This window comes from Schistocerca piceifrons, chromosome 7 (genome assembly GCF_021461385.2).
Source record: "Schistocerca piceifrons isolate TAMUIC-IGC-003096 chromosome 7, iqSchPice1.1, whole genome shotgun sequence".
NCBI classification, from domain to species: domain Eukaryota; kingdom Metazoa; phylum Arthropoda; class Insecta; order Orthoptera; family Acrididae; genus Schistocerca; species Schistocerca piceifrons.
The window spans coordinates 271,120,949-271,138,545 of NC_060144.1; the positions used below are offsets into that span (position 1 = coordinate 271,120,949).

At 38.4% G+C, this 17,597-nt stretch overlaps 1 protein-coding gene across 1 annotated transcript in view; it reads right to left on the reverse strand.

The window, feature by feature from the left end:
* The window catches only part of LOC124805269 (sorbitol dehydrogenase-like), a 139,174-nt gene that overhangs the window by 67,583 nt on the left and 53,994 nt on the right, over nt 1–17,597 (reverse strand). The window lies entirely within an intron of this gene.

Sequence of the window (17,597 nt, forward strand, 5' to 3'; positions counted from 1 at the left end):
AAACTGAACTTACACTTTCCTCACATGTCAAGGATCACAATGATCTGGTGGATGCAGTATTTCTTGACTTCTAAAAAGCATTTGACTCAGTGTCACACTAGTGCTTATTAATAATCATAAGGGGCATCAAACAACATTTGCTACTGAATTGAGAATTTCTTAGTAGAGAGAATGCAGCATGTTATCTTGGACTGAGGGTCATCAACAGATGAAGGAGTAACTTCAAGTTTCATTAGGGTAGTGTGTTGGAAGCCTTACTGTTTGTGTTGTGAATTAATGACCCACAGATGACATAAACAATAATCTCAGAAATACTGCATCTGATGCAGTTATTTATAATGAAAAAATTATTGAAAAAACTGCACAAACATTCAATCAGGTCTTGATAAGATTTCAAAGTGGTGCAAAACTTGACATTTCTCTTTAAATGTCCAGAAATGTAGATTAGATTAATACTAGTTCCATGGATCATGAATGATGTAATGATGTGGAACGAGTCAAATTTTCCAATACAGGACATAATTAAGTTAATTTAACAACATAATTAAGTTAATATAACAACTTTTTTGTTTTTTTTTTAATTTTTTAAATTTTTTAAATAATTTTTTTGTTTGTTTTTTCTTTCTTTTTTTCTTAATTTATATCTAAAAATTCCTCTATGGAGTAGAAGGAGTTGTCATTCAGAAATTCTTTTAATTTCTTCTTAAATACTTGTTGGTTATCTGTCAGACTTTTGAAATAGTTAACAGTCACTTCATACTACTGCAATAACTGTGTGAAATGGATTGATCACATAGCTTCAACTGTAGGTAAAGCAGGTGAACCACACTGTAGTTAACTGGTGGAATACTGGGAAGAAGTGGGCAATCTACAAAGGAGACTGCTTTCAAAATGCTTGCTTGACCTGTCCCTGAGTACTACTCAAGTATATGGGACCCATACCAAATAATACTTACAGGGGATATTGGATGTATGCAAATTTGAGCAGCACAAGTAGTCACAAGTTCGTTTGACCCATGGCATAGTGTGACAGAAGCCCTGAAAAAATTGAACTGGCAATTGCTTTATGTAAAGCGAAGATTCTAGGAACATAATACAGCTCACTATGTGTCACTCCCATAGTCATTTTTTCTGCAATCCATACTGGAATGAAACAAGAAGAAATCCTGGAGTATGGTACAACAGGAAGTGGCCTTTACCAAGCAGTTCACAGCAATCTGCAGATTATGAATGTAGATGCAGGCAATACAAAGCATGTGAAATGTGACAAGTTTATCACTGAACATATCTGTTTGGTGCTAATTATACTATTCAATAAGTGTACCATCAGCGGGGTTAACATTGGCCCTTTGCATGCAACATTGTCCTAGAGGAAAACAAAGATTCCATGTCTCACTGCTCATATGTACATCAACGAACATCCATTTTTCTAGTCTTAAACAATAGGTGGCAGCATCAGCTACACTGCATTTTCACTGTTTTTGTAGTTCATGAATTTGCTGCTGCAGCAGCACTTGTTTCGCTATGGTCAGCAACTCATGGAAAATTAGTGTTATTCCAACTTTCATTTGGTTATCAGTTACAGAAGTGATTTAATTTTCAGTAAGTAGTTTTTATTATAGCTTCATTTGTCTAGATTAAGATTTAAAACAGAAAGATGTCAGTTTCTCCATATAAGTACGAAATAAATATTGCATTTCACCATGGGGTAACATTGGCCCATGTTTGGGGTTACTTTGGCCCAAACGATGTTAAGCTTACAGGTTGTTTATTTCATTATCTACCAGTAATTCTTTTAAATATCCAGTACTCTTTTAAGCAGAATTCTTTCCAGTGAGGCTGCAAAATGTTTTTCTTCTTATTTTACAGACAATGCCACAAATACATAACAAGAGACTTGGTTGAAGATCATACGCAAATTACTCACTGGAGAAGTTGGAAGAATGTTTAAAAGCAATTTGTGCACATCAAATGATGCAACATGAAGCAGAACAAAGGTTTTGGATACCCAGACTGACCATAAAAAACAAGCTTGCTGGCAAGCATTCAAAAAATGTAGGTCAATCTTGACTGTTTGCAGATGAGGAAGAACTTTCCTTTCAACACCATCTCATAAAGTTGTGTGATTTTGGATTTCCAATTGATTAACTGGACTTTCATATGGCTGTCAAAAGTTATTTAGATAAAAAGGGTGACAATATTCCTATGTTCAAGAATAATTTGCCTGGTTATGAGTGGACTAAATTCTTTTTGAAATGCCACAATGAACTCTCTGTTAGAATGAGCTCAAACATCAAAAAGGTCAGAGCTCAGATCAGAGAAGTAGACTTGAACAGTTATATGGATAACTTAAGTGAAGCTGTGAAAGATGTTCCACTATCCAGAATCTGGAATTATGATGAAATGAACCTCTGTGATGACTCAGGAAGTAAGAAGGTGATTTGCAAACAAGGTGCAAAATATGTAGAAAACATTTGCAACTTTAGTAAGAGCTCAACTTCAATAATGTTCTGTTCCTCATCTGATGCTAAGAAAAGAAGAAAGACGATAGATGTGCATGCTGGGAAAAGCATCTACGTTAATGATCTGAAACTGCTTGGTACCAAGATACCTGCCTCTTCTCCATTTCCCAGCAAAATAAGCAAAGACAGAAGAGATTCAAACTGTCAAGTTGCTCAGGTGATGATGATCTTGATGATGTATCACTGGAAGAATCAAGTGAAAAAAGTGAAACATTTTCAGTTTCTAAGGAGTGTTCATCAAACTGTAATGAGGATTATGTTGAAAATGACTTTGTAACTGTCCTTTTCAATGGGGGAAAAGTATCCAGGACAAATAAGACAGATTAATGAGATGGGCTGTGTTGTTTTGAATGCATGAAGAAGAGACTTAAGTGTTGGAGGTGACCTGAAAGACCAGATTCGATGTTATATTGATTGACTGATTTCTTTATTAATCCATGTAACAATTTACATTGTGTGGATTTCGTCAGCAAAATCATATACAATACAATATACCTACAATTTATACACATAAAGTTAATATTTGCACACATTTTTAAAGTATCTTACATTAGTTTTATATCCTTATGTAATTTTCTTATAGTACTGTACAATTCTGGATTTCATATTATGATTATTTCCTCATGTATTACAATGCAGGCTACTTTAATTACGCTACATGTTTTAATTCAGATAGTCCGTTACTGCATAATAACTTTTATTTAATAAAAAATTTTTTAGTTTTGTTTTGAACTGTCCAATTGTGTCAATATCTCTTATATTTTGGGGTAATTTATTATATAATTTAACGGCATTGTACAACAAGCTCTGCTGAGTTTTAACTTTATTTTTCCTCTCCAGATGCAGATTGTATTGGTTTCTAGTTTCATGGCTGTGTACTAAAGAATTTTTAACATAGCAGTCAATATTTTTTTTTGCTTACCTAATACTTTGAAAAATGTATTCACAGGGGACAGTTAGGATTTCCAGCTTTTGGAAATGTTCAAGACAGTGAGCCCTACTGCCACTCCTGATTATCGTACGAATTGCTAATTTCTGTAATTTGAAAACTATTTGAATATTTTTGCTGTTACCTCCACAAAATATTATTACATAGGTAATAACAGAGTGGATATAAGAAAAATATACAGATATGACACATGTAGTATCACAGACTGCAGTCAGAATTCTAAGAGCATAGCACGCTGTAGCGATTCTGTTAGTAAGTATTTTAATATGTTCTTCCCACTTTAACTGACTGTCAACATGCATACCAAGAAATTTTGTGTAGTCTACACATTCTATAGTTTCATTGTCTAACTTAAAGTTGTTATAGTGTGGTTTTTTGCAGACATAGAAGTTATTAGCATTTGTTTTTTTAAAAATTTAGTGTTAGTTTATTATTGGATGCCCACTCACATGCACTGTTTAAGTGTTTGTTTGGCTTTTTCTATCAGTGCATCTGGTGATTTGTCACTGATAATAACATTTGAGTCATCTGCAAACAATATTGTTTGTCCATGCTTGATGCTCTGTGGGAAGTCATTTATGTAAATGAGGGATAGTATTGGGCCAAGGACACTACCCTGTGGGACACCTATATTTACATAATTTGGGTTTGAAGTATACTTTACAATATAGTTTGAGCAACTTGAAATATGTGAGATTTCAGTTATCAGTCTTCTATTTTTTAGATATGACTGGAACCGCTTTTTCACAAGTCCCCTTATTCCCAGTTCATCTAACTTATTTAACAATATTCTTGGAAAGATGTGTTGTTCAAAATAAAAGAACCCAAAAAGGTATCTAAAAGGAACCAATTTTCAGTTCCTGAATTGGACAACTTTATTTAATCAATTTCTGCAATATTTAAACTGTTCTGAGCTTTTATAATAAATAATAAAATAAAAATAAACTAATCGGCATTTCATTTTTCTTTCTCTCTCTTTAAATGTTAGTTATCTAACTCAATTTTGGTATTTAAATGACTTATTGAAGTTTAGTAACATTCTATAATTATATGATCCTTGTTGGTTGATTGAACATTGGCTTATTGCATTTTTTAGTTTTTTGTAGACAGATTTGAACATGCGGGACAAAGTTACCCCAAGTAAAGGTAACATTGTCCCAGTTTTTTGAAAGAATATTACAGTCATAAACAGTTTCTGAAATTTGGTAACACTAGACTGATTTTGTCACACATGGTTATATAGATGCTTTAAAAAATATTTTATTACAGTTTACCAGTACTGTGTCAGCTACCAAGGGCTTAACATGTCAAATATTGTGGAAAAATGGGCCAATGTTACCCCTGCTGACGGTAGATATCTTTTCTCTTCATTGGCAGATTTTCAACTGATTTGATGCAATCTCCATCTTTTCCCATTACATGTTTATCTTTGTATACCTAGTCCCCACAATTAAATTTCTTGATAACCTGTTTTACATCTGGTATCACAAACCTCTCTTACCCTTAAAATATTTTGACTCTATAGCTCCTTCCTATACCACATTAGTTATTCCTGGATGCAGCAGCAGCAGTCACCACTCTAAACTGTCCCTGTTTCTGGTGAAGGTTTGTCACAAACATCTTTCCTCACTCACTCCTAAAGTATCATCAACTTCTTTCAAATTAAAGGTTTGTTGCAGATTCATTCTGAAGTCGAGGTCAAAACTGTCCTCAGTGTTGTTTATTGACTCATTCCAAGTCAGGTCACCATTTTGGTGTATATGTAAATGCATGAAGTAATAACATAACACTGGATACTTTGATTAGGAATTGAAGCCAGTTCTGTTGGTTGAAGAAATCAGTGCACCTCTTAATACTGGACTTTATTTATACTCTTCCTTTTTAACACCATTCTACAATACCAAATGTGGACTTCTTTCAGCTACCTCTTTCCTCTTTTTCTAATGGGACATGTTTTACTCCCACACAATGCCATGCTCTAGACATACACCTTGAGGAACACATCTATTCTATATACATCCACAGTACCAGCAGAGCTCTTCTGACAAAGCTTTTTTCTCATCTGGCATACTATGTCTGATAATCTTTTTGATGATAAGTGAGTTGATGCTGTCTTAATAACCTTTGTTTTAGTGTTACTTAACCTTAAACTACGTTCTTTGTAAATTAAACTCTCCATACCATTAGAAAAATCTTCTATGCCCTTCTTACTTTTGGTGTTTTTTTTTTATCTGTGCTGGATCTTGTTGAAGTTTTTGGTTATTATTCAATTAAGTGTTGTTGATAGAGAATGGAACCAGCCACAAATACTGAGTCATTTCCATGCTCACTGATCACTGTAGAGATAATTATCAAGGGGTGATCCACCAGTCTGCCTGCATAATGGCATTCACACAGTTCACCATATTGGGAGCAGTGGCTTTGAAAATGGCGTTCGGAACTTGATAGGCCGAAGCTCAGTTTCTGCACATCTTGGTACTTTAACTCTCTTTATCCATCACTCAACAGTACTATCAACTCAATAATTACCATTTACTGCACATAGGTATTTGTAGATGACCACCATGGTTTCTTTATCTCAAATGAAGAAATCTATTACAGTGTGTTGCTTGTAATGAGTGTCTCTAATAGATGTTGTTTTGATGGTTCACTAGATCTCTGCCATCAGTCAGAATTATTCAAAACTTTGTACAAGTGTAGAAGAAACTTCAAATTTGAAGCACCTAAAAGGATGTTTTCATACATTAATGGCTGTTAAAAGAATTGGGAGTCTTTTTTTACTGAAAAACCCTTGTCTTATCTTTCCAAATTTAAAGATGTATATAAATGTATGTATTCTGATGTGTATCTGCTCTTTTTTCTGTATGTAACCTAGGTTTCCCATGTGTGCCTTTTAGGTAAAATTTTTTGCTTTTTACTTCTCCAAAATTGTGTTTACTCTTTCTTGTTGCCATGCCAACAACTCCCTGTGAAAATCCCCCTTTCACATTCCTGTAAAAGTATCTTTCACGTTTTCTCATTTATCCTCTTTGCATGTTCTGCTTTCTAACTATGTATAATGTGTCTGTACTGCCTACTGCCTCACCCTCTGGGTTATCAGTCTTCTTCCTTCCATCAGTAAGCTGGCATATTTCGTGAGTTGTGTATGTTTTTGTAATTGCTTTCACTGTGCCTGCAGTTGCCAACTCTGCCTAGACCATTCCATTCTTTATTATATTCCATCCATCTTGCTCTGATTAGTTCCTAATTGTAATCTATGCTGCTGGGCACTGCCTTGAAGAATTTCTACTTTTTTGTATTGTGTCCACTTCCTAATTTGCTACTTGTATGACATTCTTTCAAATTTCTGTTACTATTGATTACTGCTAGATTATGATTTTGATCTATGTCAGAATCTGTATTTTTATTTGGTCCTGAAGGAGAGAGAGAAAGAGAGAGAGAGAGGGAGAGAGAGAGAGGGGTTGTGTGTGTGTGTGTGTGAGAGAGAAAGAGAGAGAGAGAGAGAGAGAGAGAGAGAGAGAGAGGGGGGGGGTTGTGTGTGTGTGTGTGTGTGTGTGTGTGTGTGTGTGTGTGTCGAAGGTGTGGGTCCTAATAAACTTCGGCAACCCTGCAGGGACTGAAGATGGTAGTGCAGAGCTATGGCATGACTACATGACATCTCCACTAGAGATAGGCCATGAATGCTTGTGTCAGCCCACAAAAGCAACTCGATGGCAGCAGCCTTTACTGTGCCTAGTGGATACAATGGCACGTTGACAGTGTGCCAAACACCATCAGTGCAGTTCTCAGAAAGCTGAAGGTAGAAGTCCTCAAAACACCTCAGTAATAGATGAGATGTTGACAGCTCACAGTAACCAGGTCTGGCAGACCAAGCAGGCATAAATCTCCAAGGTAGAAGCCATCTGGCGAATGATAAGTAGCATGTCACAGGGTCTGCATCTTAGCTGGCCCACTGTAACTGAATAGAATGTAGGCTTGGAAAGCTAAGTATTCATCATTGTCCATCTCAGCCAGTCAAGTTATGTCTAGCTGAGGTTGACCTCATGTGTCCTCATTTTCTGGGATCATCAGTATTCTTTGCCACACTTTGGAATCCGTGCTTCTGCTTGATGCTTTTTTGCCATGTCCAGTGGGCTGTAGGCATTCTTGTGGAACATCTACTTATTCTTGAAGCATTGTGCTGTGCATCAGAATGACATTATGATCCCTCCCCAGTGATGTTATGTTGCTGAATTAACAATTCAGACTGCTCGCTGGAGTGATGTGAAGCAGTAGCTTTCATAGTATGTGATATTATTTCTCCCACTGCAGAAATAACACTACTGGTCAGTATGTCACCAAATTGCAACGGGATATTATCAGAGAAGGGGGAAAATGTATGGCAGAGGAAAAATAAATAGTTACAAAACGTGTACGTTTGGCATTAAATAAACTGTACCTACTCAGTGTGCATGGGTGTACAGGTGTGATACTGTTAGTTATGTAAGCCCATCCTTCATGGCAAGGTCATATCACATTGGATGGAAATATCAGTTTTTAATTGTTCTGAGTCCAAAAACCACATAAAAAGCATAACTTACATCAGCTTTTGACTGTCCTGAGGCCAAAAACAACATAAAAAGCTCCAGTCACATAGGATTTTAATTGTGTTGAAGCCAAAAACTGCATAAAAAGCATCAATCAAAATCGAATCAGATTATTCATTTCCATGTGACTGGTGCAAAACATGTTCAATACGCTGTCCACCGTTTTCCGCAATGAGTGGAAATTGAGAAATAGCTTGTTCCACAACTGATCGATGTGTTTCCAGGTCATGTTCAGAGTGTGCTGCACAATGTGTGCCTTCAGTGCATCTATGTTTGCAATCAGAACACTGAACACAACATCTTTTAGATAGCCAACAGCCAGAAGTCACACAAATTAAGATCAGGTAATCGGGACTGTCAGGCTGTAGGGAAATGCAAGCTGATAATTCTAGCATTTCCAAAATGGAGCTTCAGCAGCTGCTTAACTGGATTTGCAATGCACACAGATTCACCGTCTTGCCTAAAAATAATCCCATCCACACATCCATGCTGTCAGAGAGCTGGAATGATGTGGTTGCAGAAAAGGCACTCATAGCGCTTACCAGTGACAGTGATGGTAAAGGTAGCAGAACCAGAAGCACCTGTCGCTTTGAAAAAAATATGGCCCCATGATAAATGATGCCGTAATCCTGCACCACACAGTGACCTTTTCAGGATGAAGAGGTACTGGTTGATTTGTGTGTGGATTTTCCGTTACCCATATTCAACAATTCTTTGTATTGACGTATCCTGTCAGATGGAAGCAGGCTTCTTCATCTGTCTACAAAATCGTCTACAGCCAATCATTGCTCACTTCCATGCAAACAAGAAATTCTAAAGCAAAGGTCCCTCTTGCTGGCAGGTCAACAGGAAGAGACTCGTGCACATGGGTAATTTTGAATGGATAGCAAAGAAGGATATTTTGTAGAATTTTATGCACTGGGTATGTCCAATGTTTGGGCAATTCTCCATGCATTGCACATTTCCACACCACCACTCATCTCCTCCTGCTTTGCTGTGGCCACTGCATCCACTGATGTCGAATCAATTTGTTTCCTCCCTCTACCAGGTTGAACACCAAAAGAACCCATCTTTTCAGATTTCTGAATCATTTTCTCCAGACCCACAACAGTCATCGGACCAACGCCTTTCTTCAAACCCTTCAGTGTCCAGAACTTTGGCAGAGCGATGTGTGCACAGTCATTATTCTTGTAATACAGCTTTACAAGCAGAGCGTGATCGTGCATTGAGACATTCATGGCGAACGTTGCAAATGCGACAGGAAGAGAAGCCGTGTACTGGCATGTTTATACCAATTTCAGTGGGTCGCACACATGACAGGTGTTTTCATTTACAGATTTTGATGCAGACAGCGCCATCTATTGATCAATTTTCACACTATTTTTTTTCTTCTGCCATACATTTTTCCCCCTTCTCCGATAATATTCCGTCGCAATTTGCCATCATTCTGACCATTGGTGTTATTTCTGCAGTTTTTTGAAAGTTTAACTTTAATTATAATCACCCTGTATATTACGTGCATAATTACACACTGTACAACGTTTTGTCATTAGAATGTTCATAAAAGCTTATTCACAATGTCTTTGTTTTGTTTCTAAACCCTTTAACTGCTGTGGACATGTTAATGCATGTGCCTTTGTACCTGCCCCTATGTGCTCTTAACGTGTTTATGCATGCCACCACTCATTCTACCTGGTACTCTGAACATGTCTGCACGTAGACATGTTCAGAATACCAGGTAGAAGGACTGGTGGTGCACATAAACACGTTCAGAGCACACAGGGACAGCTACAAAGGCACGCACGGTAACACGTCCAGAGCAGTAAAAGGGTTAATCCTATATAGTCTTTGTGGAATGGTTATGCTTTAATACAAGTTTACAATCATATTTTATGTTACACTTTTTTAAAATACTGTTTAGTCTCTTAACAGGTAATTGTTGTATGAGTAAGGGGGGGGGGGGGGGGGGATGAGTGGTTTTATGTCTCAAGTATATTAAGAGTACACAATTGGTTAACAGAACCCTGGCAGCATTGTAGTAGTGATGTTATCCCATTGCCTACCACTACTACTACTACTACTACTACTGCTTGTTCTACTACTACTTTGTGATCAATAAAGCATTCTTCACCTGCTGTATGCCTTTTTGTGTGACCTAGCCAGCTTAATTACAAATCTACACAAATTTACTAGAATGGTTGCTAGCCAACTACATGACTTTATATCACACCTTATTATATCTTTCTGGATATACTTCTCACTAGTGATATCTGCTTCTTAGGTCCACCGTTGGAAAATAGTTTCCTTAGCCTAGATTTTCCAGTGTGTCTGTGATATTCCTGGACAGGATACGCATCAGTAACAGCTTTTGTGTCCGAATACTGGCTGTCAAAACAGAAATTGTATTACTTCCTTATTTCATCAGTGACATTCTTAGAGTAATGATGATGTTTACCATCCAAGAATATCTTTGTTGTATTATTCCTTGTGCCAGTCATTGATCAATGAATTCCTCCATGAATGGTAGGAGATGCTTTGGTATATGATATAACTTCCTATAAACTGGAGCATTGTTACCCCTGGGTATATGGTGTTGTGTAACATCTGTCACTGGCAACAGGATTATTTGTGTTCAACAAATCCAGGAATCACAGTTATAAAGCTTCCATCACTTGTGGATCACTTCTTTACAGTGATTCCATTTTTTATGTAGTGCAGATGCACTGAGGGTTTGCTTGCGGCTCTGGTCATCACATCATCACATGACCTATCAATGTCCTTTATGTCCAGACCACTTAAAGTGGAAAGCCCTTTGACAGGCTGACATCATCTATGCCAAAATTATCCAGCTTAAAAGGAACCCACGAACTTTCCATTTATATTGTGAAGGTGCACCAAATTTCTGCACACAAAACCACCAAAACCAATTCTTCATTACTTTTCAGTGGTTTTACCATGCACAGTACTTTTTGTGGCCATTGGTAGCAACAGCAATCCAAAACCAGCTTCCATGTACCCTGGTGTTACACTACCATGGGAACCAATCTTTGGTGTACATGTTTGTATTTCAGTTGGGCAACACTTTAGATTGGTGTCCCTTTCAGCACTGCCTAGCTCGCAATTGTTGTTCCCAGCTGAAACAAACTTTCAACTGAATTATGTTGTATACTGCAAAAGATTAATTTTAGCATGCTGATTATCAGGGAAGTCTAGTCCTGAGAACTTCAGAATAACCTTTACCAACATGTGGCAATACTTACATGTACGCATGAAAATTCTTAGCTCCAACGCTACATTTGAGTAGTGTTGTCCCTAATGACTTCACATCAATGTCATGGCCTCACATCTCTGTACCATGAAGATCTTAGTCTCTTCCTGCCTAAGAGTTCTGCACTAAAGACTGACGTGCGTGCAACTGTGTCTACTAAAATCTTGTATTTCTTGCCTTTTTACTATGCCTAACAAGTAGCATACTGTCACGTATGTGCAGTATTCCATTCTAGTAGGAAAGCTTTTCAATGGTTGATGCATTCCCATTTGTAATTTAATGGACACTTTTTAAGGTGCTGTTTCCCTTGTTTCTTACTCCTGCACTCTCTTGCCTTATGACTGACTCAATCACAGTCATAGCACAGCAGTTCACTTCAATGGTGAAGACCCTTATGCCCTTTCACAAAAATACTGATTTCCCCCTCGAACTGTGTGGTAACTCCTAATAACTGCAGCCAGGTGAGATGGATTCTCCATTCTGACTCTGTGTAACATGTTGGCGATAACCCATAAGAAGACATTGAAAGTCTTATTCTCAAATTCTAGCAACACAACTGCAGCAGCCTCTGCACTTCACACCATGCCAGACATTTTTGCATAAACCTTCCAGATTTTACCCAAGAAGGATTCCACTGACTCCCTGGAATTCTGCACTGAACTACTCAGTTTTTCCCCCCCAAAATCTTACACTATTCCTTTTCCAGGTAGCGCTGGTGCAGGCCATCAACTAGCTCCTGGGCAATTTCTGCCTTACTATGTGCTATGTGATACATTACATATGTTTTAGCTTCACCCACTAACCATAAATTAGTCATACTTATGCATGTTTCATCCACCCAACTGCACAATTCAGAGGTAGCAAGTATGTCTTTAATGAATGCAATCACATCCTCCATTGTCCTTCCGGAAAAAGAAATTTTTCAAGTACACTGCTGATGGATCAAGAGGAGGGGAGAGTACACTCAATACTCTCTTGCTCTTCCTTATCCCAGTTGCACCTGTTATAAAGTTTCAACCTGCCTATGTTGTTTCTTTCATTTTTTGTACTCATACTGTTGAACTCACTCTTCTAAAGTGGTAACAGTTTCACCCACAGTAGTAGCACGTGTTTCCACTATCTTGCATATTCTGCAACTACTATTATAGTAACAGAGATACGGGAAAAAACTACACTTTGTAGCATATAACAATAAAATAAATTAGTTTCTACACAGGCTCATGACTAAGTGTGATTCAGAACAGTTTCTATGCTAAATGACGAAACCATCTACAAAGATCAGATGTAGCTGGTTCTAACTTGGCACATGGCAACCCATACCCTAATAAATTACAAAATTGGTACCTCCACCACCATTAAATACACTTCTATGGTATTTCCCCTAAATAATGACAAGTTTGCAAGTTCGTGCAGTTTAAACGAATGACACTTTTAGAGTGCATTAATATCCCTATGATCTGACAATGGCCACACAGAATAAACACAACCAGAAAGGCCAACAGAAAAATTACCCCTCACCTCCACTGCATCAACTTTGGATTGAAGTCCAGACAGCAATGAGAATGGTGCTGCAGATGTGGTTCCACTACAGTGATGGCAACCAATGTAAACACTTCTGACACCAATTCGTAATGGCCTGGGCTGAGAACCTTTATGGCAGGAGGATAGTGAGATCTGGAGTGCAATAATGAAGGCCAAATGGTGCTCTTTGCACAAATAAAATAGAATTAGAATTACATACATTTATTGGCTATAAGAGTTATGATTGAATCATCTTCTCTGTGCCAATAGTGAGGGCATTAGATGCAGCACACAGACTTGGAATACACTGACTTGTCTGTCTCAGCAAGATTATCAAGCTTGTTGTCTCTGTCCCAGTTGCTCAAATAACACTGCAATGCTGTGCAGGGTAGTGTTTGGCAGGCATAACTTGCACAATGGTATTCACGAACAGCTTTTTACTAGGGCTCTCTTTCACACATTGAAGGCGTGTGACTGAGTAAACTCCAACAGGCTCTGCATGCAGTGTGGATGGTAGTGCAGATTTATGGCACAACCTCCTCCCCAGAGGTGGGCCACGAATGCTGGTTGTCTGCACACAGAAGAAAGTTGGGGCAGCAGCCTTCAGCATACCTCACAAATACAGTGAGAGGCTGATAATGCACAAAAAAAAACCATTAGTTCAGCTCTCAGCAATCCAGAGGTAGAATCCCAAAACTTCACATAATCAGTTGTTATGTGGGCAGATCAAAGTGATCAGGTTTGGCAGACCAGGCAGGCAGCAATCTCAAAGGATTCATGTGGTAAATGATAGGCAGCATGCTACAGGGTCTGCATCATGGCTGGTTCACTGTATCTGAATAGAATTTGGGTTTGGAAGCCAGTATTTTATTGCTGTTGATCTGAGGGAATGAAGTTATGTCTTGCTGAGGATGACCACATGTGTCATCATTCTGGACTCATCAGCATTCTCTGCTGCATCTCAGGTGCACAAACAATCACTTTCAGTGCATGTGCTTGTTCCTTTTCTGTCATGGTCAGCTGGCTGATACAGGTCCATCTACTCACTCTTGGAGAATCGTGCTGTGCTGTCGTATGATGTTACGATCATTGCTCAGTGAGGTCACGTTGCTGAATTAATGATTCAGACCTCTCACTCTAGTGAGGCAAAGCAATAGCTTCTGGGGGTATGCCATATTATTTGCACTGTTAACTCTCTGCCTGTTTGTCATTCTGTTTACTTTTATGGGTGCACTGGCTTGGTTTGACTTGGATTAGTGCTGGCTATAGAAAAATTTAGGAAAACTTTGCATTTGCCACCATATCTGTATGTAGTACAAACACATCCAACAATTTATTGGAATATAATAGAGGGAAACATTCCACGTGGGAAAAATATATCTAAAAACAAAGATGATGTAACTTACCAAGCAAAAGCGTTGGCATGTTGATAGACACACAAACAAACACAAACACACACACAAAATACCCACAAGGATGTGGGTTTTTAAGGGAAGAGGGGTAAGGAGTCATTCCAATCCCGGGAGTGGAAAGCCTTACCTTAGGGGGAAAAAAAGGACAGGTATACACTCGCACACACACACATATCCATTCCGCACATATACAGACACAAGCAAACATTTGTAAAGGCCATTACAAATGTCTGCTTGTGTCTGTATATGTGCGGATGGATAAGTGAGTGTGTGTGTGTGTGTGTGTGTGCAAGTGTATACCTGTCCTTTTTTCTCCCCCTAAGGTAAGTCTTTCTGCTCCCGGGATTGAAATGACTCCTTACCCCCTCCCTTAAAAACCCACATCCTTTTGTCTTTTCCCTCTCCTTCCCTCTTTCCTGATGAAGCAACCATTGGTTGTGAAAGCTTGAATTTTGTGTGTGTGTGTTTGTGTTTGTTTGTGTCTGTCTATCAACATCCCAACGCTTTCGCTTGCTAAGTTACATCATCCTTGTTTTTAGATATAATTTATTGGAATAAATTTATATGAATGCTTACAAATGAAAATACACAAAACACACATTTTTATCATCGTACCAGTAACAAAAAAAAAAAAAAAAATAATTTCATAAATTGAAGTGCAACATCTGTTACTGAAAAAAATAACTCATTTTATATTTAAGAGTTGGTTGGCGGGTTGTGCACATTCACAGCTCTCATAAAGATAAGGGTTTAATTGTGTAATAACAATTAATTAAGGCAATATTACATCATAATTAGTAAATTTATACCTATTGTAAGCTATCAATTGAAGGATTCACATTTTTTGCGTATTTTCTGAAAAAAGAAAACATTTTATAGATGCGAGTTTTCGGACTAGGATTTGTTTACATTGTGATATACTGCAAGTTATGTAATTATTTCAATAAAGTAAATCTGTTTGATTCTCTCATAGGTAGTCAAAGTGAAAAGTACTGAAATAAATGGAAACTTTATACAGTGTAGGCTCAGTTCTTTGTTTACTTTTTGTTTCGTCAAGTAAACAATACAGGTTATATCGTTTTTGTTTCTCCAGAAGTTTTGAATTACTATCCGAACTTTAGGCCTAAACTTTCTAAGAAATTTAATATATAATTGAGTAGTCCACGAAGTTATTCTCAGACTAAAGCTAATACAAGGGTTGTTTTTTAAGTAAGGGCCGTTTTTTATTTAAAAAAAAAAAAGATACAAATACTTTTGTAAAAAAAGCTTTTATTTTCTGATTCTACACACTTCACTAAGTTTTTAATTCCCTCTTCAAAGAATTCGGCCGCCTGCTCCGACAGCCAAGAGTTCACGGCCGCTTTCACTTCATCGTCGTCATTGAAGCGCTGCCCACCAAGATGGTGTTTCAGGTACCGGAAAAGGTGAAAATCGCTAGGAGCAAGGTTGGGGCTGTATGGTGCATGGTCCAAAACTTCCCAGCCAAAAGAATCAATCAAATCCCGAGTCTTTTGAGAGGTGTGAGGCCTAGCGTTATCGTGCAGGAGCAAAACTCCTTTTGTCAGCATGCCGCGCCTTTTGTTTTGAATTGCTCTGCGGAGCTTCTTTAGAGTTGCACAGTAAGCATCTGAGTTGATTGTCATTCCTCATGGCATAAAGTCCACTAGCAAAACACTGCGCCAGTCCCAGAACACAGTTGCCATAATCTTGCGCTTTGACAGCATCTGTTTGGCTTTGACCGTGATGGGTGAGGTTGTGTGTCGCTATTCCATCGATTGTCGCTTGCTTTGGGGAGTGAATGAGATACCCATGTTTCACCTCCTGTGACAATTTGACTCAACATGTCATCCCCTTCTTCCTCATAACGAATCAAAAAGTCCAATGAAGTGGCAAATCTCTACCATTTGTGGTCCTCTGTGAGGAGTCTGGGTACCCACCAAGAACACAGTTTCTTTAAGTTTAGGTTTTCAGACACAATTTTGTACAAAACCGATCTTGAAACTTGTGGAAATTCCAAAGAAAGAGTGGAAATTGTGAATCTTCTGTCCTCACAAATCTTTGTTTCAACTGCAGCCACCAAATCATCAGTGATCACAGAGAGCCGGCCTGAGCGTTCTTTGTCGTGGATGTTTTGACGGCCATTTTTAAACTCTCTAACCCATTGATGCACTTTACCTTCACTCATTGCATTCAAGCCATAAACTTCTGTTAACTGACGATGAATTTCTCCAGCAGATAGGCTTCTCGCGGTCAAAAAACGTATCACTGACCGTATCTCACACGCGGCGGGCGATTCAATAATCGTAAACATTATAAAGTAGCACAGCGATGCGTACACGTCAGCTACAGAGCTACAACATGCACTAGTGTGAACAGGAAGGATGCCGCCAAGTGTCGCGGTGGCTTGTTGCAGCGTCCACGTGAACTACGGGACTATACGCGCGAACGGCCCTTACTTAAAAAACAACCCTCGTATTTGTTTGCCGTGAGTGAGAAGTGTATGACTTGCTGTAGGATTGTTGGTTCCAGGGTGTGGTGTGAGGGTTGTTGCAGTTTCTTTCATGTGGGTGACTGTAGCAGTGTGGGAATTGGGAAAATAAACAATGATCATTGGTTGTGCAGGATTTGCTGTAGAGATAGGAAGATAGTGGAACAGGATTTGAAGATTGCTGCCCTTCAGGCAGAACTAGATAAAGCAAAACTAGATAAAGCAAAACTAGATAAAGCAAAACTAGATCTGGAAAGGTTAGGGGGAGAAGGGAAAAGAGAGGTGGGAAGTGACAAAAGGTTATAGAAGAAATAGGAATAGGACGTTTTCAGACAGTGTGGTTGTGAATGTGGAAAACAGGTTTGATTTGTTGTCACAGTTGGAAACTGATGAGCCAGAAATAGATGTAGGAGCAGACAGAACACAACAAACTTTCAAAAAGTGTTTGAAAAGTAAGAAGTCAGAAAAAACTGTGAAGAAGAAGAAAGTTTTGTTGTTAGGTAGTTCACATGGTAGAGGTGTTGGCCAACTGTTGCAGGATGAACTAGGGTCAAATTACCAGGTTACAAGCTGTTTTAAACCTAGTGCAAGGCTGGGTCATGTGATAGAGGGTGTAGGTTCACTTTGTAAAGACTTCACAAAGGAAGACACTATGGTAATAGTGGGTGGGGCAGGCAACAGCATAATAGGAACCGGAGTGACCTGGTAAAGATAGCTTCAGCAACGAGACATACTGGTGTTGGGCTTGTGTCTGTTTTGAGTCACCATGACTGGCCTCATTTAAACTCTTCTGTTAGGAGAGTTAATTTAGAGGTGAAACGGCTACTTGCTTGGATCGGGTATGGGGCCTC